Source organism: Mirounga leonina, unplaced genomic scaffold (assembly GCF_011800145.1).
Source record: "Mirounga leonina isolate KUSES-001 unplaced genomic scaffold, KU_Mleo_1.0 Mir_180, whole genome shotgun sequence".
Classification (NCBI taxonomy): Eukaryota; Metazoa; Chordata; class Mammalia; order Carnivora; family Phocidae; genus Mirounga; species Mirounga leonina.
This window is the reverse complement of record NW_023270469.1, coordinates 7,176,881-7,204,753: the sequence shown is the minus strand read 5'-3', so window position 1 is coordinate 7,204,753 and position 27,873 is coordinate 7,176,881. Positions and strand designations below refer to the sequence as shown.

The 27,873-nt window shown below is 44.9% G+C and overlaps 1 long non-coding RNA gene across 1 annotated transcript in view; it reads left to right on the top strand.

Annotated features, from left to right (window-relative positions):
- Window positions 1–25,824, top strand: part of LOC118023837 — a 32,508-nt gene extending 6,684 nt beyond the window's left edge. Inside the window, exon 3 of the long non-coding RNA XR_004682911.1 lies at window positions 25,748–25,824. This is a non-coding gene — a long non-coding RNA (uncharacterized LOC118023837). The remainder of the gene's footprint in view (window positions 1–25,747) is intronic.
- Window positions 25,825–27,873: the final 2,049 nt, after the last annotated feature.

Below are 27,873 nucleotides of genomic sequence, written 5' to 3'. Positions count from 1 at the left end.
GCTAAATGAGAAAAATGCATCTAGAGTAAAGGGCTGCTGCTGACCTTCGAGGAGCAGCACCCAGGGTTCAATCCCCCCTCTTTTGATGCAAAATTCAAAATCCAGGATGCAAAATTCATTCTTTGGGGCAATAAAATGAATGAGTAGTATTTTCTTATATTACTAGAAAAGAAATACATGTTGATTATAGAAATTTTAGAAAATGTATAGTCAAAAGGAGGAGGCAGAGAATGGAAAGAGAGGGAAGAAATTAGAAATAACCACTACCATTACCCACAAAGTCATAATTTCTCATTAGTACATCCTGGGAACCTATTAGGTCTTTTTTTTTTTTTTAAGATTTATTTATTTTAGAGAGAGAGAAGAGAGCGTGGAGGGGAGGGGCAGAGGGAGAGAAAGAGTCTCAGGCAGAGTGCGCTGAGCGTGGAGACTGACGCAGGGTTGGACCTCATGACCCCGAGATCATGACCTGAGCTGAAACCAAGAGTTGGATGCCCAACCGACTGTGTGACCCAGGCACCCCACCTATTAGGTCTTAATATGCTCATTTTGTGCCAAGCCAATCTCTCTCTTGTTTTTGTTCATTCATTCATTGTAAAAACATTTATTAAGCACCTACTATGTGTCGGGCTCTGTCATAGGCAGCAAATCTACAATGACAAACAGGCAATTATGACACAGGCTGACACCTGCCATGGCGGGGGAAAAACAAAGGGCACTAGAGGGACGCATGGGAAGGCCTCCAGCTCTGCCAGGTTGGGGCACCAGGGAGAGATGTCTAACTCAGCTTAATGGATGGGTAGGAATTAGCCAGGCAACAGGAATAAGGTGTTGGGGGACAGTTTGGAGGGGAAATACAGAGTGGTCCACACATTGCAGGGACTGAGAGAGATTTGTATGGCTCAGGCCTGGATTATAAGAAGGGCATAAAGCCAGGCTGAGATCATAAAGGACCTTTATCCTAGAGAATGCAGAACATCTGTGGCCTGTGGTATGCTCAGATGTGAGGAGAGTTGATAATGAAGGCAGGGAGCCTGGTTAGGAGGTTCTTCTCTGAGTAGCTCTGGCTGGAGATGCTACAGGATGGTGGGGAGGGGAAGGAGGTACACAGACTAGGGGGACATTTAGGAAGTAGAATCATCAGGACTTGGTGGGTGACTGGATACAGAGGTGAAGGGAAAATGAAGTCGAAAGTGACTCGTGGGTATCCACATTAACAAGTGGATATATTCACGGTATTGCAGCTAAGCGAGGTCCCCAGGGGATGGGATGTGTTGTTTCTGACAGATGGAGCTCCAGGTTTCTAAGGGATATCCAGCTGGAGCCGGACAGTGGGGATGTGACAGTAGTTTTTATTTCTGTGATTTGCGGCTGGTTGTCAGATTCCCTGCATAGCATCTCTCTCTATCAAACTTCTCCACATTGGTAATTAGCAGTGTCTCTACTCAGATACAAGGTTTTGGACTCTGTAACCCTAATAGCTACAAAAAAGAAAAAGTTAAACAACTTGTTTTGTCGACAGAGTATCAACACTGAAAACAAACACACAAACAAACACAAAGTAAGTAGTAGATTCAGGTAGGCATTTGGGTTTGTCGAGTCTCCACCCACAGCATCTGCCAACCCAAGGACATGCCGCGATCCTTATCAAAGGGACCCATGTCATCAGGTCTGCATTCCCCTGGGGCTCAAGATCACTCTGCTGAGTTAGTGTCACTCGGGTTAGGCTGAGAATAACAATCCACAACCCCATATTCCACAGCCGGCTGAAGACTCATCTCCTGGTGGGGGCTACACGGTATCTTAGAAGGAACAAAGGAAGATGAAGGATGTGAACAGAGGCTGTCAGGGCTCAAGAAACAGGCTCAGAAAATGTGACAGTATTTTACTCAAATAATAATAGCCCAGTGTTGGCACCTTCTTGGGCCAAGGAGCTATCTTGTGTCCACTCCTCTGAATCTCTCCTCCCTCCGCCCCCTGAAGCTGGCAGAGATCCCCCATCAGGCTGAGCCCTGCCGTTCTAGCCGTGACTGTCAAAGTGAACCGTAGGCAGACCCTCCATAGCCTGCTGAGTTAGCTCCTCATGGAGAATCTGGACATTTCTGAGCCCCCACACCACAGGTTTGGGTTCACTTTTCATCCAGATCTTCGGAGTCTTGGAGGCTATAGCCAAAAGCCTTTTAGGTGGCTCCTCCGGCCCCATCTCAAGGTCTGCCTTCCTAACTCATTTCCGACTGCACCAGCAGGGGAACACGGTTGGCTTCGTGGATGGATTTATGTGATGCACGCCTTTGTAGCTTCAGGAAATGGACCAAAAAGTTTTCAGTTTATTGGTTCATCCATTCATCCATCCATCCATTTAATAAAACATTTAGCAAGCACTATGCTCTGAAGCTACAAGAGCAACAAAAACAGACATGGCCTTGCCCTCATGGAGGTTATTGTCCAGGGGTGGCAATAGGCATTAATCCCGGGGCTCAGAAAGGCTATTCCTATTCAGCAAGCTCTCCTGCCAAGGGGAACAGGAGAGTGTTTCATGCATCTCTGGCCATGACCAAAGTCTGGAAAAACCCCAGATTCTTTGTCACATGGACCCCTTCCTGTAGGGTACAAGAACCTCATGCTAATCAGGCCCCATAAGCTTTCTACTTTCCCCACTTATCTCCAAGGAAGCTACACAAGCTCGGATTCCTAATAATGGCCCAGGTAAGGAATTGGAGACAATCTATCAGCTGCTCTAAGAAGATGCCAAGGAGAGGGGCGCCTGGGTGGCTCAGTTGGTTAAGCATCGACCTTCGGCTCAGGTGACGATCCCAGGGTCCTGGGATCGAACCTCACATGGGCTCCCTGCTCAGCGGGGAGTCTACTTCTCCCTCTCCCTCTGCTCCTCCCCCCAGCTTGTGCGCTCTCTCTCTCTCAAATAAATAAGTAAAATCTTTAAAGAAAAAAAAAAAAGAAAGAAAGAAGTTGCCAAGGAGAATGTTTGATTACTTGAGTGTTCGACTGGTATAAAAAACAAACCATTTCCTTGAATTTAAAGTAATGTTTACTCTCAGCGTGCCAAAGTATCCCAACCAGGTGAGATGCCACCCGGCTTCCTCAAGCTCCTCAGTGCTGCCACATCCCTGCTGGGCCAGGCATCTACCCTCGCCTCCAGGAGAAAATGTTTCATTTTTGGCATTTTCACGTCTGCCACTAACGATTAAAATTCCACAGAAATTGAAAGCTCACAGCAAGGGAGCCTCAGGATTGTGCCGCTTCATCCAAGATGAATTTGCCCATGGTGGTAGAAATGGAGGCGTTCACAAATACCGGCCATTCTGTGAAAGGACAGCAGACAAATGTATGGATCACGCTTCCCAGAATTCTCCTGTTTGCAAAAGAAATTGCTGAAGCAAAATCTCAACAGAAGTGATGGCAAAGGAAGGACTGGCTGACAGAGGAATATCTAAAAGTCAAAAATTTTAGAGAGCGAGATGTCACAAAACTAAAAACAGAAGGGTTAAAGCAGAAAGGGGGATGAACAAGCTGCTCCAGCCACAGAATGGAGTAGGGCTCAGCGAGGAGGAGGAACGCAGCCATTCAAGGGCGAGCAGCCACACTCAAAAGCTGCATGGTGCACGTTTCCATTTATATGACGCTCTGGAAAAGGCAAAACTGTGGGGCAGAAAATAGATCAGTGGTCACCAGGGTCTGGTGAGAGGGGAGAGGTTCACTACAAAGGGGAACAAGGGGATTTGGGGGTCATGGAATTCTTTGTGACTGCTGTGGTGGTGACACAACCATATGTATTTATCAAAACCCATAAAGGGGACGGATTTTCGAACCCATAAAGGGGACGGATTTTCGCTATACGCAAATTGTGTCTCAAGTTTCAAGAATTTAAATGTAAAAAAAAAAAAAACAGACAGGGGAAAATATTTAGAATAAACATGTCAAACCCTGAAGTAATTCAGATTTATATGGACACTCCAAGACCCAATAATAGATAGGTAAAGAATATAAACAGGTAATTTGTATGGGCCAGTACAAATCGTAAAGAAGCATGGGGAAAATATATCCATGTTGTTAAATTTTAATGCAGGCTAAAGCAACCTTGACATATCACTTTAAACCTACCCAATTTGGCAAAATTTCACAAAATAAACAATATGTAACGCGGGCCAAGTTGGAGTGAAACTAGAACCTCGTTCATTACAGGTGTCATTATAAATCAAGATGGCCTCTCTGAAAAGCAGCATTATAAAACATTCCCAATAATTTCATTCCTGGAAACTTATACTAAAGAAATAACTCAACAAAGGCAAAAAGCTACATGTCACAAACAATGCTGATTTCTTTCTCAGCTATTACCGGAAAATAGCAACTAGAAACTAAATGTCCAACAGTAGACTACTGTGTTGTAAATTATGATATAGCCACTAAAAATGACGTCTGGAACATTGAAGAGAATTAAAAAATGCTAATGATGTAGTCTTGGGTAAAAAAAAAAAAAGTACAAAATTTGTATGTGTAATGGTTTTTCACCATAAACAGGTTCTAAATTTTATTCCCTGTAAGCAAAAACATCCCGTATATTTCAAGACAGTAGGAGGCAGGATCATTTGGAAAAGACTATTTGGAAAACAAGGACAGGGATTGTGTCAAATTCTATTTCTCTTCTGCTTCTCCCTTATGGGCAGTGTTGGAAAATCACACCTTCTAAGCCTTGGTTCCTTCATTTGTAAATAGAGGTAAATAGTGACTGTTGAGTTAAAAAAAAATTAAAAAAAATAAAAACTAAAGGAAAATACTTTCTAAAGTATAATGTACCATATAAACAACATGTTGCAAAAGTATCAGGAAATAGCAAAAACTTAAGGCAATAGTTCAACAGGAAGTTGGAAGACTAATAAATAGCAGGACTGATGACATAAAATTTTAAGCAACTGCAGGGGGTTTTTAAATTGTTTTGTTTTTTGGTTTTTGTTTTTGGTGCATGTGTCTGTTTATGAGCTGGTTCTACAGTGAACATTGCCAGGAGACTTTTTAAAATTGAAAGAATGTGTTTAAAAATTAAGCTACCTTTTAATATCTTGAAAAAAGTTTCTTAAATGTTCCTTTTTTCTTTTCTTTCTTTCTTTCTTCTCTCCTCCTTCTCCTTCTTCTTGTTTTTGATAGTTCTTACATGATATGAAAATGTTCTCAACTCAGTTAAGCTACTGGGATCAATGTGATGTGTGGGAATGTACACGGTATGTGTGATTTGGAAGCAACAGTGAAAAAACAGTATAATTACCACAGTGTCTTAAACATAAATGTTGTTGAATGAATGATCGATTGAATGAGTATCGACAAGGGCCAGGGAGGATTTCTTTTTTTAAAATCAAAGTGTGGGGGCGCCTGGGTGGCTCAGTTGGTTAAGCGACTGCCTTCGGCTCAGGTCATGATCCTGGAGTCCCGGGATCGAGTCCCGCATCGGGCTCCCTGCTCGGCAGGGAGTCTGCTTCTCCCTCTCCCACTCCCCGTTTGTGTTCCCTCTCTCGCTGTGTCTTTCTCTGTCAAATAAATAAATAAAATCTTTTAAAAAAAAAATAAATAAATAAAATAAAATCAAAGTGTGAGGGGCACCTGGGTGGCTCAGTCGTTAAGCGTCTGCCTTCAGCTCAGGTCATGATCCCAGGGTCCTGGGATCGAGCCCCGCATCAGGCTCCCTGCTCGGCGGGAGGCCTGCTTCTCCCTCTCCCACTCCCACTCCCCCTGCTTGTAGTCCCTCTCTCACTGTGTCTCTCTCTGTCAAATAAATAAAATCTTTAAAAAATAAATAAATAAATAAAATCAAAGTGTGAGCCTGTGGGCAATTGGTGGTCATGTGCAGAATACAACTTCAGAAATTCCAGATTATGAGGTTTAAGATAGTGACTGAAATTCCATCTCAAAATTCCCCATTCCCAATACCTAACACAATGAGAAAAACAGCTAAACCAGTATAAAACCAAAGAGTCATCAAGGGTAAACTAATGAAAAATCAACTAAAGAAAGGAACAAAAAATTCTGGAGCCAAGCAAAAGGTACAACATGGCACGGCTCTCAAACCACCCTTATCCCCCAGTAGTTGTCCCTTTAAATCCAGAGAAGTTTTACTTAATCACCCAACTCTTACCCCTTTCTCTTCTGATCTAGAAATAGGGGAAAGGGCTGCTGGGAAGAAACAGAGAGAACACAGGAACAACAGAGAAAAGGGAACACCTAGAAAAGCTCCCAACCTATACACTGAAGCAGAAAACAAAACACCAGGCTATCCCAACCCCTGGGGAGATGAGTATACACTCCTCAACTGAGTGGAGTGAACCTCAATCCAGGATATTTGTTATAATTTAAAAGAGAGAATAGAGCCCAGCCAATTGTAACAGAAAGCATTTTTTGTCCTTGCAGGCTAAAGCAACCTAGCCCTTATCCCTAGATCTCTCTCCCTCCCTCCACCATTCCCCCAGGTCACAGATAAGTGGATGGAGCACAAAATACCTAGCTCTCGAAATATAGCTTGGAAAGGAAACAATCTGGTTTCAAATAGGGTAGGAAGAGAATCAAGAAGTCATCCACACTACATAATTGCAAATAGAATATTTGATCAGAGTCGCCCAAGCATAAAAAAGATGAAAAGAAATGTCACAGAAACTATGCAGACTTACTGAAGAAAAAAAAGAAGGAAGGAAGAAGGGAGAAAGAACTCAAAAACATGACTCAAAAGAGAGTAGGAAATCCCTTATTGCTACTTCATACCACCAACAATAAGAACATAAATCTCAATAAAACAAGAGCTCCAAATAAGAGAATAAAAACAATAGAATGGGATTTTCTGAATGGAGACTGAAGAACTAAGGAAACAAATTGAGAACCAAAACAATAATATTATGGAAAACTAATTCGGGACAGCAAAGAAAGAACTTATCTTGTGTGGAAAACTGAACTAGTGAAATAAAAGTCTTGCATTACAATTAAAATGACAAACATCTTAAAACTGCTCAAGAGAAGCTGACAGATATGGAAGACAAAAATTATCCAACATATGGATATTTGATCCTTAAACTGCTAATCCAATAAAGATTTAAGAAGATGTGCTTACAGACAGAATACCAAAAAAAAAAAAAAAAAATTGCCCTGATATAAAAATAATAATGATTTTCAGATCTAAAGGGCACAATCTATTGCAGGAAAATTTTATTGAGAATGCTCAATACCAAATATATCCCAGTTAAGCTGGAATTATATAGAATCAGAAGGAATTCCTCCCATACCCAGGACCAAAAATAAAATTACGTATGGCGTGCCTGGATGGCTCAGTCATTAAGCGTCTGCCTTCAGCTCATGTCATGATCCCAGGGTGCTGGGATCGAGCCCCACATCGGGCTCCCTGGTCAGCGGGCGGCCTGCTTCTCCCTCTCCCACTCCCCCTGCTTGTGTTCCCTCTCTCGCTGTGTCTCTCTCTGTCAAATAAATAAATAAAATCTTTAAAAAAATAAAAAATAAATAAAATTACCTAGAAGGAAGAAAAAAAACTCCTAGCTATCCTCAGACAGATCTATGGCAGCTCTCAAGGCCGGGAGACAATGGAATAACGTCCACAAGGTTTTAAATGGAAGAAAGTGTATCTTGAGAATGTTATACCCAGTCCAGGATGCTGCTCAAGCAATACAGGGCTTATAAATCATCCTGGAAAACAATGACTTCTATTGAAATCCGGACAACTGAGAGATGACCTTAAATAAATAATTCAGGGATGCAAAAGACATGTGGACAGGGCTGGTGATGAGCACTGCATCTATTTCAAAATAGAACCAAGAGTAAAGAACTATGGGGAAATATATTAAAATAACTGAATGTGAATGTTATAAACCTGGAAAATTAAAAATAGTGTAACTTTTAAAAACCAAGAAACAAAAGAAGTGATAGGAGGAAACACATACATGTTAATGCTCTCATCTTTCTTAGCAAGAGTAATTATACTCGCTTAAAAACTGAAACATGTAGCTTTTTAAAATCTCCAACCACTTGATATAAATAAACAAATAAATGAATAAATAAATAAATAAATAAAAAATAGGGGCACCTGGGTGGCTCAGCCAGTTAAGTGTAGGACTCTTAGATTTCGGCTTTGGTCATGATCTTGGGGTGATGTGATCAAGCCCCATGGCTGGCGCCACACTGAGTGAAGAGCCTGCTTGGGATTCTCTCTCTCCCTCTCTTCTCCCCCTCCCCCTTCTCCCATGTGCTCTCTCAAATTAAAATAAAATAAAATAATATAAAATAATAAAAATAAATTAAATCTCCAATCACTTAATTCTCATTCTCTCCCCACCCCACCTCTATCCCTCGCTCACATCCTTTCGTCCCTCTTAAAGGAATTTTTTTTTTTTTTTTAAGATTTTCTTTATTTATTTGACAGAGAGAGCACAGCAGGGGGAGCAGCAGAAGGAGAGGGAGAGGGAGAAGCAGACTCCCCGCTGAGCAGGGAGCAGGATGCAGGGCTCGATCCCAGGACCTTGGGTTCATGACCTGAGCCAAGGACCCTGGGTTCATGACCTGAGCCCAAGGCAGACGCTTAACGACTGAGCCCCCCAGGCGCCCCTTAAAGGAATTCTTTATCATATCTCTTGTGGTAAAGACACATTAAAAAAAAAAAAATTCAACAATTCTTTCCCTCTCACTATAATTTCTAGTGAGTATTGACTTCAAATAAAAGTAAAGTATTAAACTGAATGCTTTTAATAGAAATAGCATCTCCCTTTTTTTTTACCATCTCCCTTTTTCTTTTCTTTTTTTTTTTTTTTTTAAGATTCATTTATTTATTTGACAGAGAGAGACACAGTGAGAGAGGGAGCACAAGCGGGGGGAGTGGGAGAGGGAGAAGCAGGCCTCCCGCGGAGCAGGGAGCCCGATGTGGGGCTCGATCCCAGGACCCTGGGACCATGACCCGAGCCGAAGGCAGACGCCCAACGACTGAGCCACCCAGGCGCCCCCCATCTCCCTTTCATAAAATATTTACATCTATACTCTAACTGTACACATATACATAATACACTAAAATATGTGCCTATATCTATAAAAATATATCTAGCGCAGTTAGTTGTTCACCCAGTGTCAGCGATGGTTCTTTCTGAGCGGTAGGATTTTTCCTTTGCTCCTGCGTTAACTTCTGTGCATCTTTTGATGTGTTTACAACAAGCACATCGTTCTCTGTTTAAAAAGACTCTAGGGGGGTTGTACTAAGAAGCAGGGACAGCAGAGGTGAACGTGCCAAGGTGGTGGAGGAGGAGAGAGGGAGGAGCAGGGCATCGGGTGCACAGGGTCGCAGGCAGGGGGGCCGGAAAGAGGAGTGGCAGGACAGGGCGCTGCAGGAGGGGAAGCACCGGGAGAGGAGCGGGCGGCACTCGGGGAGGAGGAGCGCAGCGCAGCGCGGGAAGCGCGGGAAGCGCGGGTGCGGGCAGAAAGCAGCGCCTGGCCCCGCACTGACCTACTTTCCTCCGGGCCCTCGGTTGTGGCCAGAGCTCCTGCTGAGACAGTCCGGAGCCTCGGAGACACCACAGGCTCGGGAGGAGGCCAACCTGGACCCGCCGCGGCCTCCTCCTCCGCGCCCACAGCCCTCAGGCGCCCCCCCGCCGGCGTCCCCGGGAAGGGGGAATCCCCGCGCAGACACTGCGGCCAGGCTTCCTGGAAGAGATAAGCCGGTTCGTCTATTAAAGCCGAGTCGCTCCGTGGGATCTGCGGCCAGAGAGCAGGCGCCCTTCTCCCTGGCAGAGGACTAGAGCCTCTTGTGCTCTGGGACCCTCGCCTCTCTGGCTGATGTCCCCCGCCCGACTCCAGGCGGCCTGGAGGCCCACGCGGTGACTCGCGCTAGGTTCCTCCTGCTCCAGCTGGCCTCCCAGCACCTGCCCAGAACTTGAGAATGACAGGCTCACGGTGTCAGCTCAGCTCTGCCACTTTCCCCCTGGTGTCCTTGGGCAAGTCACTTGATGCCTCTGTGTCCCATCTTTCTTGTTTTTAAGATGCAGAAAATGCCATTTACATCCCAGGGCTGGGTGAGGAGTAAATAAATAACGTGGGTCAGGGGCGCCTGGGTGGCTCAGTTGTTAAGCGTCTGCCTTCGGCTCAGGTCATGATCCCAGGGTCCTGGGATCGAGCCCCACATTGGGCTCCCTGCTCTGCGGGAAGCCTGCTTCTCCCTCTCCCACTCCCCCTGCTTGTGTTCCCTCTCTCACTGTGTCTCTCTCTGTCAAATAAATAAAATCTTAAAAAATAATAATAATAATAACATGGGTCAGGATGCCTGGACTGACCACCGACACATGCCAAGTGCTCAATATAAAATGTTAGCTTAGGGGCGCCTGGGTGGCTCAGTTATTAAGCATCTGCCTTCGGCTCAGGTCATGATCCCAGGGTCCTGGGATGGAGCGCCGCATCGGGCTCCCTGCTCAGCGTGAAGCCTGCTTCTCCCTCTCCCGCTCCCCCTGCTTGTGTTCCCTCTCTCGCTGTCTCTCTGTGAAATAAATAAATAAAATCTTTAAAAAATAAAAATACAAAAAATAAAATGTTAGCTTATCCCCTCATTAGGAAGCTGCTTTGTAGGGGGCAGGAATGATGGCCTCAGGTGCTGGCCAGCACCTGGTCAGGAGTGATTTATGTCATCATAGTTACTTATGCCCTGAGACAGTAAGTAACCAAGTGCTTGAGGAAATGGGTCTTTTCTGAAATATTTCCTATGAAATACTTCGGCCCTGGGACCACTACCTACAGAACTATGTTTTGGATCATTGGTATAAAAAATAATAAACACTTAAAAAGCAATTGCTACGAGGTAGATGGAGGGTGTCAGAGCTTTAGGTGAAAGAACTCTCTTAGCCTCTCAGCAGCAACCATCAGGAGGAAAACAGGCTGAAATAAGCGGAGGAGTTATAAATGGACATTTATCATTTTGGGGGTCATACAGCATCCATTCCCCCCTTTTTATGGTTAATATCATCTTGATTTCTTCTGGGGAAATTACCTCACCTGCCCTGTGCCATCTTGAGTAGCTGAAAATCAGTCTCCTGCCCTCCTCACACCAAGGAGTAAGCCCGTGACCGGACTTGGCCAACTGGACTCTCCTTCCCCTCAGGACTTGGAATCATGATAGGAAGATACCGAGACAGAGGAAAACACTAATAAAAATAGTAGAGTTAGAACAACAGTGGGGCATTTTCTTCATGCTGGTGATGCCCTATCTAGATTATCAGTGCTCCCACCACCACCCACCACCCACAAGTTTCATGTCCGCCCATGCAGAGCTCTAGATGCAGGAACACAGCTAACATCTGGACAGCTGCAACCTGACATCCCAAGGGCATAAATGTGTTTAAGAGTGAACTCATCATCTCCCTGTCACCCCTCAACCTGCTCCTCTCCCACGTTCCCTGTCTCAGTGCAGGCCACCACCATCCTTCTAGTTTCCCAATGGAAAGGCCTGGGAATTATCCTAGACCCTTCTTTTCTCATCCCCCATTCATCTGGTCTCCAGGTCTGTCAACTCTGCCTCCTAAAAGCTTGGAAACCCATTCTTCCTTCATTTGCTTCAGTTCAGGCCTCCATCCTTTGTCTCTTGGAAGATGGCAAAAGCTTCTCCAGGAAGATGCCTCCTAGGTCTGGGCCTTCCTCCTCCAACTCATCTTTCACTCTGCAGTCAGGGCGATCTTGCTGAAATCTTCCACATGGTTGTGTCAGGAGCTTGAAGCTCTTCGACACTCTGCCTTTTGCTCCTCAGTAGAGCCCAGGCTCTTTATCATGGTAAACAAAGTCTTGTATCCCTTGCCACGCTGACCCATTTCTTCTCATCTCTCAACACTCCTACCCAAGCACCTTCCTCCACCCACAGGAAAAGTTTTCATTGACTCCAGAACATTCTTTGCTTTTTTTGCATTTACACTGTTTCTCAGTTCCACTCTGGCTTCACCGCACTGCATTTATCCTATGAGTCCTGTCTCACTCTGTATGGCACTTGGTTGGGTACTGCCGACTCTTTCTCCTCAACCCTCCTTTGTCCAGGCATGCATGTCTAGCCAACCCTCCTCTGAGAGATGTTTTCAATGTCAGATAACTTAGAGTCTAGGCACAACATCTGCCCTCAATAAGTCTTTGTTCAACAAGGTTGCAGTCAAGTCTTGCCAGCTACAGGGCCATTCTCTTTCTTCAAGTTGATCCCATACTTCTATTTTGTGGATTTTGAAGTTTTTCTCTCAAGGGGTATTCTTATTTCAGTGTTCGTTAGGGATATTAGGACTCTTCTGCTTGTGATTGATGGAAAATCCACATTTAAAATCGTTTAGGCAAAAAGAGGGAATGGCTTACACAGCTGTTCAAGAGTCATGTCTGCCTTCAGGCACAGCTGCATCTAGGGGCTCCAGTGTCGCCAGGGGAACATGGTCTCATGGGTAAACTACCTTCCTTTGTCTCAGCTCCCTTGCCAGGCAGTGTTCTCCGCGTGGTGGTAGCATGGCTGCAGTAGTTTCACTCTGGCTTCACCGCACTGCATTTATCCTACAAGTCCTGTCTCACTCTGGCCCCTCTAACAAGCACATCATCTCAAACAGAGTAGGATGAGTGAATGAGTACATTCTGGTTGGAGACGGGTAAAGGGGATGGTCTTGCATTTGCTTTTTTCCCAGGCAGACTGTGGGAAGCTGATTTCCGTTTCTGAGAGTGACTAAGACGTAAGCCTGAAACTACTGCGTAGTGCCATACAGGTTAACAGGTATCAGAGCTCCCTTGGCAAGATTCCCCATCTAGTGCAGGGGCTCTGCACCTGGGGGTCCCATGGCTGGGCTTCCTGGAGTTTTGTGAACCTCCTGAAATTGTACGTACAATTGTACATCTTTTGGAGAACGTTCATAGTCTCGATAGGATTCTCATGGGGGGCTCATTACACCAAGTAGGTTACAAATTGCTAACATAGTAAGTGAAAGTATTTCAGGCGTTCTAACAGAGAAACTCCTCTTAAAACCATCAAATTCTTTTGTATATTCCAGTCTCATTCTCAGGACACCCTCTGATAATCTGCTATCCCATGTAGTTTCCCTCCAGGGAGAGAATGCAGTGAGCCACTGGTGGGGGGGGGGGGGCCTTAGCTCCACTTGACAGCTGTGTTTCTCACTGCAAAGTAAGAAATGGGGGGGACACTGGGGAGGGGGCTGCCTTATCTGAGGGTGCTCAGGTGCAAGTATAGCAGGACTTGGGGAGTAATAAACTTTCCTGTATGTTATCTCACTTAATCATAACAAACATGAGACAGAAATTACTATCCCCATTTTTATATGAGATCAAGGTTTATAGAGGTTAAGAAATTTCCACAGGGTCGCACAGCTGCCTGACTTCCAAGACCATGTGTTTTCCATGCTGCCAACAACTACCACAAACCATATCCAAGTGCTGGGAACCACACACTGGTCTTTGTGGTAACTTTACTTGTGGTGCTACTGTCTTGATTCGCAGCCCCCCACCCGCAACATGCTTCCAGCAGTGGACCACTGCCTTTGCCCCAAGCCACAGGGAATGTGAGCTACCTGGGACATCTTCTGGACAGAGAGGCTGATTTAGGGATGGAAACATGACCCGAGTCCATCTTCCCTGGACTGTGTAAATGGAGACAGCACGGAAGGCCCTTTGCCTCTTGAGTTCTGGAGAAAACTAATCTTCACGAGGAGAGAATAAAGTCAATCAGAAACCAGAAGAGATGAGAGACAGGTAGCAGGAGCTCCAGCAGCTGGAGACCCAGTTCTAGTTCTAGAAGTTCTTTGCATTCCGTGAATTTCTCTCATAACAGCCTGGACAGAGTCAGTAAACATCAACTGCAGTAACAACAAACTTCATAGCTACCTTTCATTGCATTTGTTCTTCATATCAAAACTCTAAAGTAGGCTCTATTCATTTTACCACAATGAGCCAAACAAAGGAATAAAGTGGTTAAGCGGATGGGCCAAGGTCACACAGTGGTGAGGGGCCAAGCAGAACAGAGGAGGTAGGGCTCCAACTCAACCACCATGCTGCATCGCTTTCCATCAACGTGATGAAAGTGCGTGCCAGCATTTGATTCCCATCAGTGAAAGCAGAGTGATGTCATGACTCAGTCTGCGGAGGGAGCTGGAAGTAGTTTAGATGCTTCCAACGAAAAGAGTTTGCCCCAGAAGATGGACACTTCCTAGCTTACCGAGAGAACCAATGTATTAGTATTTTGTTGCAGCAAAAGACTCCGAAAATCTCAGTGGCTTCCAACAACCAGGTTTATTTCTTGCACTCTGGTTTGCAGTCAGCTGCATCTCTGCCCCACTCTGCTCCACAAGTCTTCTCACTCCAGGGCTCAGGCTGAAGGAGCAGCAACCATCTGGGACATGCCGATCATACTGCAGGAAGGCAGAAAGGCAAGAGGCCAAGCCAAACTATGCAATATCTTTAAAAGCTTCTGCTTTGATATGACATAAAATCACGTCCCCTCACATCACACTGGCCAAAGCAAGCCCCATGGCCAAGCCTGACAATATATTCCGCCTATTGGAATAACTCCTGGAAGAAATATATTCCACTCACTGGAATCACTCCTGGAAGTCATATGGCAAAGGGTGTGGATATATAAAACCCTCAGAGGGAGGAAGAAGATGGTTGCAAACAGTAACATAATCAATTACACCAAGAAACAAGCATGGGCTGGAACAACAGAACATATGACAAATCCACCTTTCGTCAGACGGAGCCCTCCAGTAGGGCTGCTGGGAAGAGGACACAAAGCGATGAGACTTATGAATTGAACAAGGACAGAGCCCCAGCTGCAGACAGGCCAGGTTTCAGTGGCAAAAACAGAAAGTCCTGAGAGCTAAGGCTTTCAACATCTGGAGCCCAAAGAGAGAACTCACAAAAGACCAGAATACAGTGGCCCAACGGAATGCCTGATGAGTGTGTCCTAGGAATAATCATTGCCTCAGGGTTTTGAGTAATTTTCCCATCTGTTTTCTATTACAGTCATTGTGCTACTTTCTTAAATTATAAAAATAAGCCTTTTTTTTTTTTTTTAAAGACATGAGCCATTCCTGAAGCCTAAAAGAGTATGGACAGCAGAGGCAACTTCTTTCCAATGTCAAACCTCATGGTGTAGAGGAAGGTTCATATGTCGAGTGATGCACCAAGGGTGTATAATTTCAATCCTGTGGGGCAAATGGTTCTGCCACCTAATGTAATGACTGACAAATGGAAAGGTGGTGGTCAGGAAAAAGTTTTCCTTGGGTGTGTGTGTGTGTGTGTATGTCCCCAACCCAGATGTTCCAGGAATTTTCTGCTCAGATCCCATTTGAGATTGAGGAAAGAGAAAGGCCACCATGAGTTCAGTATGAGTTGGAAATCCTGGGTTCCTTTCTGGCCCAAGAAAGGAGATTAGGTCACAGGGGCTTAAAAATGTCTTCGCTCGCACCAAGTGTGTGAGACAGTCAGCCTGGGGTTTTATGGAAGTTAACAATGAGTGTGAGCTGATTTGAGCTCAGATTGGTGCAATGTGCACAGAGACTTTGGTGGTGGGCTTCTGAGTTACACAGACCTTTGAATCCTGGCCCTACTTCATGACACCTCTGTGACTCTTGGCAAGTCATTTAATCTCCGTGCCTCAGTTTTCTCCTTGAAAAATGGGACAATAATAGCATCTACCTCATTGGGATGTGTTTTGGGGATTTAATACACATATCTAAAACTCCTAGCATTGTATCTGACAGATAGTAGGCAAATAACAGAATTCAGATAGAAATAACTAATATAATAGAGACAAAAATGATGGACATATGTGTAAGAAAAGCTGGTGCTACCTGGTCACCATTTCCTCCTTCTCCCCCTTCTCCCAGCTCCCCTCCACTTTGGGGTCTTATTGGGGAAATCCAGCTAATCGATGGGAGAAGAGCGAAAGAAATGGGGATAAGGACTTGCAGTAGAAAAGGCTAAACAGAACAGAAACAAAAACAACCAAACAGGGGCACCTGGGTGGCTCAGTCAGTTGGGCATCTGCCTTCAGCTCAGGTCATGATCCCAGAGTCCTGGGATCAAGCCCCGCGTCGGGCTCCCTGCTCTGTGGGGAGCCTGCTTCTCTGTCTGCCTGCCTCTCTGCCTGCTTGTGCTCTCTCTCTGTCAAATAAATAAATAAAATCTTAAAAAAAAAAAAAAAAACAAGCAAACAATAAACGAGAGAGAGAGAGAAGGAAAGGGGAGAAGAGGGCCTGAACAGTGAGGGTATCTGTGAAAGTTCTGAAGACAGGAAAGGAAGAAATGGGACGACTTAGAAGCTGTTTGGATAGATAGTGTGAGAGAGCAGGTAACCAAGATGCACCAAGGAAAGGTGATGAGTTAGTTCTCAATTGCTGCATAAATTTTCCCAAAATTTAGCAGCTCACAGCAATACAGATGTATCATCTCACGGTTTCTGTGGGTCAGGAACTGGGGAGACTGAGTTATTCTGGCTCAAGACCTCTCATGAAGGTGCAGTTACCGCGTTAGGCAGGGATGAAGTCACCTCAAGACAAGTCGAACTAGAAGCCACCCTCACACGGCTATGGGCAGGAGGCCTCAGCTCCTCACCACAAGGGCTTGCTTGGGTATCTTTGCAACATGGCAGCTGGCTTCCCCAGGGCGAGTGAGTCAGCTGAGGGAACAGGAAGGAGCTGACCCAGCCATGGAAATCCCCCACCGTCACTTCCACTATATTCTGTCCACTAGGAGTGAGCCACTGAGTCCAGCCCACTCTCAAGGGGAAGGGAACTGGCCTCCATCTTTTGAAAGGGGAGAACAGAGAAGAATTTGTGGACATATTTTAAAACCACTGGAAGGATTTAGGGTATATCGCTGCAGATTGTGATTTTGATTTCCTTGAATATATTGTGGGATGAAGCTTGGAATATTTTTTGCCTTAATCATGAAATTTTTTGTTGTTGCTTTGTCATTGACGTGGTCCCTGGATTGGTCTTTATGTTTCAGTATCATTTCCCTTATGCCTGAATGACACCTGTTAGCATTTCTTATAGTGTATGTCTGCTGCAGGTGAGTTCTCTCAGCCTCCTTCTGGTTCTGCAACTCTAAGTACACATATAAAAGACATCGGATGTTGTCCCACAAGTCCGTGAGGCTGAGTTCACTTTTGACATCTCTTCAATCTCTGTTCTTCAGATTGGGCCATTATTACTCTTCTGCCTTCCAGTTCCTGGATCTTGCCTTCTGCTATCTCAAATCTGCCACTAAGTACCTTCAGGTATTATTCATTTCAGTTCTTACTTTCACTGCCAGAACTTCCATTTGTTCTTCTTTGTGGTCTTCACTTCTTTGCATAGATCGCCTGTTCGCTCCTTTAGTTCTCAGAATGCATTTATAATAGTTGCCCTAGAGTTGTCCTTTTTTAAGCCCGACATCTGGGCCATCGTGGGTTTAGTCTTTATTGCCTGCTTTTTTTCTTGACTAAACATTACATTTTTCTGTTTGCTTGTACACTAGTGTCTCTTGACTGAATACTGGGCGTCGTGAATAATCCGTGTGTAAAGTACACAAGACTGTGTACGCATCTGGATTTTGTTATCTTCTCCTCAAAGGCACCGCTTCCACAGTTCAGTTCCTGGCGGATCATCCTGACCTAGTGTAGGTTTAGTTTTAGGAGATGTTAGTGCAGATCTGTGGAAAGCCCGGTGTTTCCCAAGCTCCTCCAACTTGGTAGGGCTCAACGAGTATGGAAAACTCTGCCTCTACTGCAAATCTCTTTTTTTTTTTTTTTTTTTTTAGAATTTTTATTTATCTATTTGAGAGAGAATGAGAGAGAGACAGAGAGCACGAGCAGAGGGGAGGAGCAGAGGGAGAAGGAGAAGCAGACTCCCTACTAAGCAGGGAGCCTGATGTAAGGCTCGCTCCCAGGATCCTAAGATCATGACCTGAGCCAAAGGCAGATGCTTAACCAGCTGAGCCACCCAGGCACCCCTCTACTGCAAATCTTACCATGACTTTGTTTTGGGTTCTGTGAGGGAAGGTACAAATTAGCTTTTTCCGCAGGCAGTATTTCTCAACTGGCGTGATTCTGCCTCGAGAGGACACTTAACAATGGCTGGAGACATTTTTGACTGTCACAAGTCAGTGGTGTGGCACTACGGGTCTCAGGTGGATGGAGACCAGGAGGCTAACTATCCCACAATGCACAGGACAGCCTCCCCACCGCCCACCACCCCCCCAACAAAGAACTCTCTTGTCCAAAACAGCAATAGAACCAAGGTTGAGAAACTCTGCTCTAGGACAGTCCTTCCTCCTAAGGCAGCCTTCCTAGCATCTCAGCCAGATGCCATTAATGAGCCATTAACAAGCCATTAATGAGCTCTCTCCACTCTGGCAGGGCTGAAAATGCAATGAGCCCCAGACCAGCACCGCTGCTCCTCTAGTACCTATACTCTGCTCTCCGACCTGGAGCAGCGGCTCTCTGGTGAACCTCCGGTAGTCTTGTTTGCACATGTGTCTCAGCCACAGACTCGGAAGGGACCACCACACACAGTTCCTTCTGGCCCCATGGATTCTAGCTTCTTCAGTTGCCCTGAGCTCTGATCTATGCCTCCTGCAGTCAGTGGGACCATTGTGTTCTGCTCAAATTCTAGCTCCTGACGCCACAGTTAGAACACCGTCTCCAAGCAGGGAGCTGGACAATTACAGGACTCGATTCAAGTTTCCCACCTCTCAGGGATCAGTCTTGCTACACCTGTTGTCCACTGGCTGACCAAAGTTGCCCCACATAGTTTGTCAGACCTAGTTGTTTGTGGTGAATCTGTAAGTTACTCCATCGTGACTAGAAACTCAAGTCCAGTATGTTTATCTTGGCCTTTCCATTTCTAATCAAAACCTTATAGAAATTGGTGAATCTGAAGAATTGTGATAACACATCTACCATAGGTGGCCCCAACTAACCACTCGCTGAAGACATTTCTTTTTTTTTTTTTTTTTTTTAAAGATTTTATTTATTTATTTGAGAGGGAGAGACTGAGAGAGAGAGCACATGAGAGGGGTTAGGGTCAGAGGGAGAAGCAGACTCCCTGCCAAGCAGGGAGCCTGATGCGGGACTCGATCCCAGGACTCCAGGATCATGACCTGAGCCGAAGGCAGTCGCTTAACCGACTGAGCCACCCAGGCGCCCTCGCTGAAGACATTTCTAGTTCAGATTGTCATGCAACAAACATAAACTGAGCTCCCTCGTGGACAAGGTTCACTGGATTTATCTGCATAACAACCCTGAGAGGTGTGCGTCATCATCCCCATTTTCTATGACATAAACTTGTGTCAGGCAGTGCAATTTTCCTAAAATGTAGGGGAGATAAAACAGACCTGAGGATCATATGGAAACACATCAGAAACATGAGTGGGTCTCTCCCATTTCAAGTCCGTGTCCTTTCTTTCCTTTCCAGCATCTGCAGCTGTCTTCCTGGGATCTATCCACCATCTCTCAGAGGAAATTAAATGGCCTCATAACGGGACTGGTTTTTCCCTTCTCACACCCATCTGCTCTCTGCTAATTTCATTCATACTTTCCTTTTCTGGCAAACCCGTATCTGGTGCTGGGCCTCTTTGTCCACATTTGTCCTGGGACATATCTGAGGGTAAATACTGCCTCTCTCCCAGGGATCCAGGAACTTACACTGTCGAGAAAATGTTTTCCAACATTTATATCACACAACTTTATTTCCTGTTAAAATCTTTTTAAGACTTTTTTTTTAGTTTTAAGTAATCTCTGCACCCAACATGGGGCTCAAATTCACAACCCCAAGATCAAGAGTTGCACGCTCTACCAACTGAGCCAGCTGGGCATGCCTCCTGTTAAAATCTTTTTTAAAAATCTCTCAAGTGTTAACTAAGCAGTTATCCAATGTGGGAAAGAGAAGACTGAATGCTTTCTGCAGAACACCAGTGAATACTGATCTATTTATTCCTATTTTTATGAATCAGGAACCACTTTGTAGGTTGAAAACAGAACCACATTATCTGTTTGCACTAGAGAATTACAACAAAGAGCAACTACATTGTAGTAGGTTGATTGGAAAAATCAAACATATGTATATATACACACACATACACACACACACACATATGTCTATGTTCTAACCCCTAAAACCTGTGAATGTGACTTAATTTGGGAAATTGGTCTTTGTGGATATAATTAAGGGTCCTTTTTTTTTAAGATTTTATTTATTTATCTGACAGAGAAAGAGACAGCGAGAGAGGGAACACAAGCAGGGGGAGTGGGAGAGGGAGAAGCAGGCATCCCACGGAGCAGGGAGCCCGACGCGGGGCTCAATCCCAGGACCCTGGGATCACAACCTGAGCCGAAGGCAGACGCTTAACGACTGAGCCACCCAGGTGCCCCTAATTAAGGATCTTGCGATGAGATCATTCTGGGCATCCAGGTGGTCCTAAATCCAATGACAAGTGTCCTTATAGGATGCTGAAGAGGAGAGACACAGAAACACAAGGAGACCACATGCAGATGGAAGTTGAGATTGGAGTGATGCCAACAGCCATGAGAAGATAGAAGAGTCAAGGAAGAGAATCCCCTCTGGAGCCTTTGGAAGGAGCATGGCCCTGCTGACACCTTGATCTCACATGTCTGGAGATTTTTTGTTTTAAGACACCTAGTTTGTAGTAAGTTGTTACAGTAGACACAGGAAACTGACACACATGTTCGCAGAAAAAGGCAATCTGACACACTAACTACACTAGACTTTTCAAGATCTTGTCCATTAAGATTTGGTTTCCTTCTTGTTGGTGGATTTCTTCAATGGCTAACTCTTGCTAGCACCGATGGCCAACCATCAGAGCAGACTGCAAGTGTTTAAGTCAAAATAGAAGAAAAACTTAAAATTGAGAAATTCAGAAACACTTAATTTTCCTGCTGATTAGGAAGTGATTGTTGAGTGCTTCCATAGCAACCAAGGTGGTGCAGTTAGAATACTTTCAGCTGCAAGATGATGGAAAACCCAGACCAAAGTGGCTAAAACCTCAACACTTACTGGCTCACATTCTGGAAGAGCAAAGGTGGGATGGACTTCGGAGCCACAGTGATCAAGTTGACAGATTTCATCATCTCTCCACTCTGCCATTTACAGCACTGGTTACTTCTCAAAGCTGCCCCCCTCATTGTGGGAGGAAGGCTGTCCTAGGCAAGCAGGACTCCATGCTTCCTCTTTTAAGTCCAGGAAGAGAGTCAGAGAATGAGAGACAGAGACAGAGAGAGATGCTTTCTGTAGCTCTCTCCTTAGAGAAGGTACTTTCTGGTAGACTTCAGCAAACCTCTCCAAGTTAATTGGTCAAAATTGGACCACATGCCCTTTTTTTTTTTTTTTAACCTATTGCTGGTAAGAATGATGGGTCATCCTCAAACTCATGAGGCCCTGCACCCTGAACTTGAGGCAGGTCAGGTTCCTGCACCGTCTCCCAGAATGCATTAAATGGGGAGTAGATGCTTAAACAAAATGGAGGTCTGTGAGGAAGGACAGGGAAGGGAACACTGACGGGTAGGTATTGTATATAAATGATGATGCAACAATACCAATGTGCCCACCATCCCTTCTACCTTAAAATACAAAATACAGCCATGGTTGAAGATCTCTGCATTCTCCTGCACAATTACATCCCTTCCTCCTCCTTAGAGTTACCTGCTATTGTAAATTTAGGGCATATCATTCTCACAGATTTCATTCTGTTTTTATACGTTTGTATGCCTAAGCAGTATGTTTCATCCTTTTATACGTTTTTAAACTTAATATAAATGGGATGTGTACATGTATTCTGCTACTTGCTTTTACTGTTCATCCTCTGATTTAGACACGCCTACAGGAATATGTGAAGTTCCAGTTCTCACATTTTCATGGATGTATTCCAATGAATGGATTAATTCTCCTGTCCGTGAACATTTAGGTTGACGCTTTTTTCTTTAACTACTACAAAGGAAGCTGCTGTGAACATTCTCAGTACATGACTCTATATTCCTAGGAGAGTTTGTCTTGGGTATATAACAGAAGTAGCCTCACTGAGTTACAAGGTGTGTAGATCTTTAACTTTCACTGTTCTCAATAGAGGCTGTACCAAATTATATCCCACCGGCTAGGTGTGAGGGTTTTGCCCCTCCACACCCTTGCCAACACATGCTGAGCCCTACTTTAAAATTTGCTAGTCTTGGGGCGCCTGGGTGGCTCAGTCGTTGAGCGTCTGCCTTCAGCTCAGGTCATGATCCCAGGACTCTGGGATCGAGCCCTGAGTCGGGCTCCCTGCTCAGTGGGAAGCCTGCTTCTCCCTCTCCTTCTCCCACTCCCCCTGCTTGGGTTCCTTCTCTCGCTCTCTTTCTCTGTCAAATAAATAAGTAAAAATCTCTAAAAATAAAAAAAATAAAATTTGTTAGTCTTGTAAATCTTCTTTAAATGGTCTGTCATTCTTGCTAGTCTCCAAACTCCACACAGATGGGCAACCAACCACTGTTTACTCGATTCACTCCCAGACCCCAGACAATGCTCCGCACTTGGTAGGTTTTGTGACAAAGAGATGGGGCAGATGCTGAGCAAATTTTTTAGGGCAGGTTCCCAGCCTCCTTCTTCTCTGCATAAACCCTTTGCTGTGCTGTTAACAATAAGAAGGAGGGAGGGTATAGTCTAGTCACTGGGAGAATCTTGCTATTAGCTGACTCAGCACACTCATGGGATTTGGAGAGTGGAGAAAACCTTGTCTCTACCTTTGCTCTCAAACTGCCTATCAGTCAGGAGTCCTCTCTTCTCTCCTTCCCCCATGGTGCTCTGGGTACCTAAGCCCAAACTAGGCCTCCTGGCCAGGGTCTTCCTCAGGCTCAGTTGTTCAGGTCCATCCTGTTTACCCTTTAATGGAGATGGGGGTTGGGAAGTGGATGGGTGAGCAGGGCGGAAGGGATGAAAAAAGAGAAGAGAAGCAGCCTTCCTGGTCCCACCTTGGTGGGGAGCATACCAACACACAAATTTCTGAGCTCATAAATGGATTTGGTCTTCCCTCTGCTTTTTCAAATACCTCCTTCTACTGTCCTAATTTAGTATGGGCCAAATTCCTAGAAAAAGACAAGTGTGTACCACACCCAAGGCAGTGGGGAGTGCATCTAGTTTTTGTTTGTTCCAAATCCAGCTTCCCCGAAGTGGTTCTCACCCAGGGGCAGCAGCGCCCTCTGGAGGCACGTGGAAATGCGTGGCGGCATTTTCAGCGGTCTCCCTGCTTGGGAATTTAGTGGGTCAGGGCCAAGGATGCCCACAATGAACAGGTCAGAGCTACACAGTAAGGAACTCTCAGACCTAAAATGCCAGTACTGCCCCCACTGAAAATGCTGTGGGCCCTGGGCGGCTGAGGGCGAGGCCTGTCAAGGTCACAAGTGTGTCCCCACGGGAGCATGTGAAAGAATGGGTGAACGCAGTCTTGTATGGCACGAGCTCACAGAACCCAAGTGCCTGCTCCAAGCACACACAGAAAACCAGAGTGTTAACTCATCAGTCAGAAACTGTCTAGGAATCTGAAGGGAAAATATCCTCTCTGCCAGGAAGTGAAATAGTCTTTAGATGTGGGGAAAAGATTTTGTTCTCTATCCCTGGAAAGCTATGCAATCCTATCTTGTCTCCTACTTAGAAATGAGGGAGTCGAAAAGATACAGTCACAGTAGAAAAAAAAAGAAAAGAAAAAGCATAAATGCTCTGATACTATAAGGCAGCTCAAACCTGACATACATCAATTCCGCCCCCCACCCCAGTCCCCTCACCACCACATCGCAGTGACCATGAATGAACATCACGCAGCAAAATTTGCCAGAGGAGTTACATGGCCTTTCAGGAGAAAGTGAAGGGCGTTCCCAAGCCTGTCTTACTCGGAAAGGGGAGAGCAAGCGACTAAACACTGGGCTCTAGGTCAGAGGGCAAGGGGTTCAAACTTCAGCTGTGATGCCCAGTAGCTGAGAAACTTTGGGTAAGGTGCCAAACTTCTCCAAGCCTGTTTCCTCATCTATAAAATGGGGATAACGATACTTACCCTATAGGGTAACATGAGGGTTCAATGAGTCAGTAAGGCACAAAGGACAGGGCCTGGCACTTAATATCTTAACACGTTAGTACTTTTTATTATTAATTCTTTGAATAGCAACCCCAAATAGCAAGTAATAAAGCCACTGACCGCCTTGCAGAACAAAATAGACGTTCAGCCATTTAACCCAAGGACATGAGCAGACCAACAGAACACCCTGTTCTTAAAAGACACAGATGAAGTAATTTTATTCTGTCTCCAAGTCATTTTGTTCCCTGGTTGAACGACAGTGTTTGTGACTCACATTAAATTATAATTGTGTTTCTATATCCCTCTGGTGATAAATATTTCACTTTTAGCCCTATTTGCAAAAAATGAAGGTCTTCCAGCCAACTTATTCCCCATTCAAACTTCACAAATTCGTTTTTCTTCCCCCATCCTCCACCTTCCCCCTACCCCAGGCCATTGTTGGCATTTTGCTGTACGAAGGAGTAGATCTGTGCTTTATTCCAATAACTTTGAATATTGATAATAATGAAAACACTTGGCATCTGTTTTCTGTTGAAATGTGAAAGCTTCAGAGCAATATTTACAAAGCCTTCTTCCCCAACCACTGTTCTCAGATTTGGTAAAGTAACACTAAAACATGACATTCCGAATCAGAGTAACAAGCTGTTCTGGGGCTGTGTCAGGGCCAATCCTTTATATTTTCAAATTTATGAGTATGCTACTAGAGAAACATCACTTACCCAGCTGATCCAACAAATGCTCTCTCCTGTCGTTCACATGCAATAGTTTGGATCTTCCTGACTCAAATCCCAGTCAAAGCCCCTTTCCACACGTTTTGGAGACTGGGGGTGCCGTGGGGACTATCTCCATAATGGAAGTGTACGGGAAGACGCACATTCATAAGTTAACCGATGTTTTAGTGAAGATGCTCTGGCATAAACCAATCAAGGTAGGAGCAGGAAAGGCTATTTTTTTTTTTCTATCAAACTCAGGTCCCTATTCAGAAAGCTGAGAAAAGTTCTCCCTGGAAGAGCATGTGGGCAGGCAGCAACTTTCACACATTCAATTACACAGATTTAAAGCAAACCCACTATCAGTAAATATTACTGTGTATAGGAGGCTGAATAATGGCCCCCAAAGAGATCAGGTCCCAATACCTGGGACCTATAAATGTGACATTATTTGGAAAAGGGGTCTTTGCAGATGTAATTAAACTGAGGGTCTCAAGATGGGGCAATGATCCTGGATTATCTAGTGGGCCCTAAATGCCATCATCAGGGTCCCTTATAAGAAGGAGGCAGAGGGAGATCAAACAGAAGAGGCCATCTGGCAACGGAGGCAGAGATTGGAGGGATGCAGCCACAAGCCAAAGAATGCTAGCAACCACCAGAAGCTCGTAGACGCAAGGAATGGATTTTTCCCTAGAGCTTCGGGTGGGAACACACCCCTGCCGACACAAAGATTTTAGCCCAATGAAGCCAATTTTGGAATTCTGGACTTCAAAACTGAGACGATAAATTTGTGTTGTTTTAAGCCACTATGTCTGTGGCATTTTGTTACAGTGGCCACAGGATACTAATGTACTATAAAAGTAAAAGGCACATCATAACAGAGTCAAAATTTAACACTGGGAAAAATTTAATCCAATCCTCCCTCTGTTCCTGTTTTACAGACCAGGAAACTGAACCAGAGAAGAGGCCAAGTGTCACGGTAAATCCACACACAGTGGGAAGCACAGCTACAAGCCGGTCTTCTGAGTCTCACAGCTCTTTTTAAAGAAGGGAAGTCAAGCCTCTGGACTGCTTGGGTGCCCTTCTAACCATCTCAGAATCTTTCCAGCATTGTCCAGTGTTGTCCAATATGGTAGCCATGAGCCGCCTGTGGCTATTTAAATTTAAATCCATTAAAATTAAGTAAAATTTAAAACTCAGTCCCTCAGTCACACAAGCCACATTTCAAGAGCCCTACACTCACAGATGGCCGGAGGCCACTGAATTATGCAGCACAGGTGAACATTTCCATCATTACGGGAAGTTCTACTGGACAGTGCTAGCCCAGACACACGGAACACCTGGCCAACTTCTTAGCAAACTTAAAAAGTCCAGGTCTGTCTGTTCATCTTGCATTTCCAACACCAGGTACACTGGCTGGCCTTCCTTGGGAATCCCATAAGGACTTATATGAAGGTGCAGAGTGACACCAGGGATTGTGATCCCCCCTCACACCTTCTCCTTGCTGAGTAGGGCTTTCCTCTTGGCTTGGAGGGATACTGCAATATGGGCCAAGGGACCACACCCCATGCAGCTTCCTGTCTAGGCCAGGGAGCAGCAGAGGAGGCCAAGAATAAGACAAGGGGGCTAGACTTTTTCAGACCCTCCCTAGATCCAGCTAAGGTCCCAGAAGAGCCTAAAGAGCATTCAGGGACTGCTCCTAGCTTGTTCTGATACCCCTTGGGATGCCAAGAGAAGTCTGACACACTCTCTCTAGAAAATATGTGTGGCCCTTCAGAGTTCAAAAGCAATGCCATGGTCTCCTTTGATCCACACAACTGGTGAAGCAGAGACCTCCATTTTATGACTGAGAAAATGGAGATTCAAAGAAGTAAAGAGAGATGACTTGCCAAACATATGCAGAGAAGCCAAGATTCTAGTGAAAAATTCTGACTCTAAAAACTTGCCGTTCACACCACCACCTCTTCTTCCTTCTTCCCTAAAGGCATAGAGATATGTCCTAGGCCTTCTTGAGAACACAGGATGAGTCTTGCTCACCGGTGCAGCCCAGGCGATATCTAGCAGTGCCTTCTTCAATCAATCAAATAATGCTTAAGCTTGGTTTTTACATCTCACTCTCTTCGCTAGGGAGAAGTTAAGAAGACAAATCAAGTCCAAAGGGAAATAAGACAAATACTTGGAAATGCACTTCTGAGTAGTCAACTCCAGAAACAGAGAAATGTTGCACAAATTGACTTCAGATAAGTGAGTGCCTTATACTGACACAGAAAGCTACATGCCACACTTGAGATAGGGTTTTTAGGGCAAACAGCAGGCATTTGTGTCCATATGGCCATGTTCTAGAGGCTTTTTCTAACATACACACACACGTGTTAGGATTCTGTGGACACTCACAGTATTCCAAGAACAAGATATAAACCTCACCACGCCTGAAATGCGATCATTCAATCTTCACCACAACTCTATGCAGTAGGTATGATAATCAGTCCCATTTCACAGCTGAAGGAACCAAGGTTCAGAGAGTTTAGGTAAATTTTCCTTCCATCACTACAGCTCATCGGCGACAGAGCTGGGATCCGAATACAGTCTCTCTGATTCTAAACTCCTTCCCATAGCAGTACCCTGGTTCTCAACAAAGTCTGAAATAGACATTTTGGATTTATAGGAATTTGTCATGGAAAATAAGGTCTGGAGAGAAAAAGAGCCTTTGAAATAGTTATGAGTAGGGTTCTATGAGGATGGATATATATACATATCTCATATTTTGAACATACTTCTTTTCTTTTTTTTTAAGATTTTATTTATTTGACAGAGAGAGACACAGTGAGAGAGAGAACACAAGCAGGGGGAGTGGGAGAGGAAGAAGCAGGCTTCCCGCCAAGCAGGGAGCCCAATGTAGCGCTCGATCCCAGGACCCTGGGACCATGACCTGAGCCAAAGGCAGACGCTTAATGACTGAGCCACCCAGGTGCCCCTTGAACATATTTCTAATTCCATTCATAGTGTTTCCATTGTCAACATCTGTTGGGTTTTTTTTTTTTCAGGCTGCCCTCTGTTTTTAGCAGAA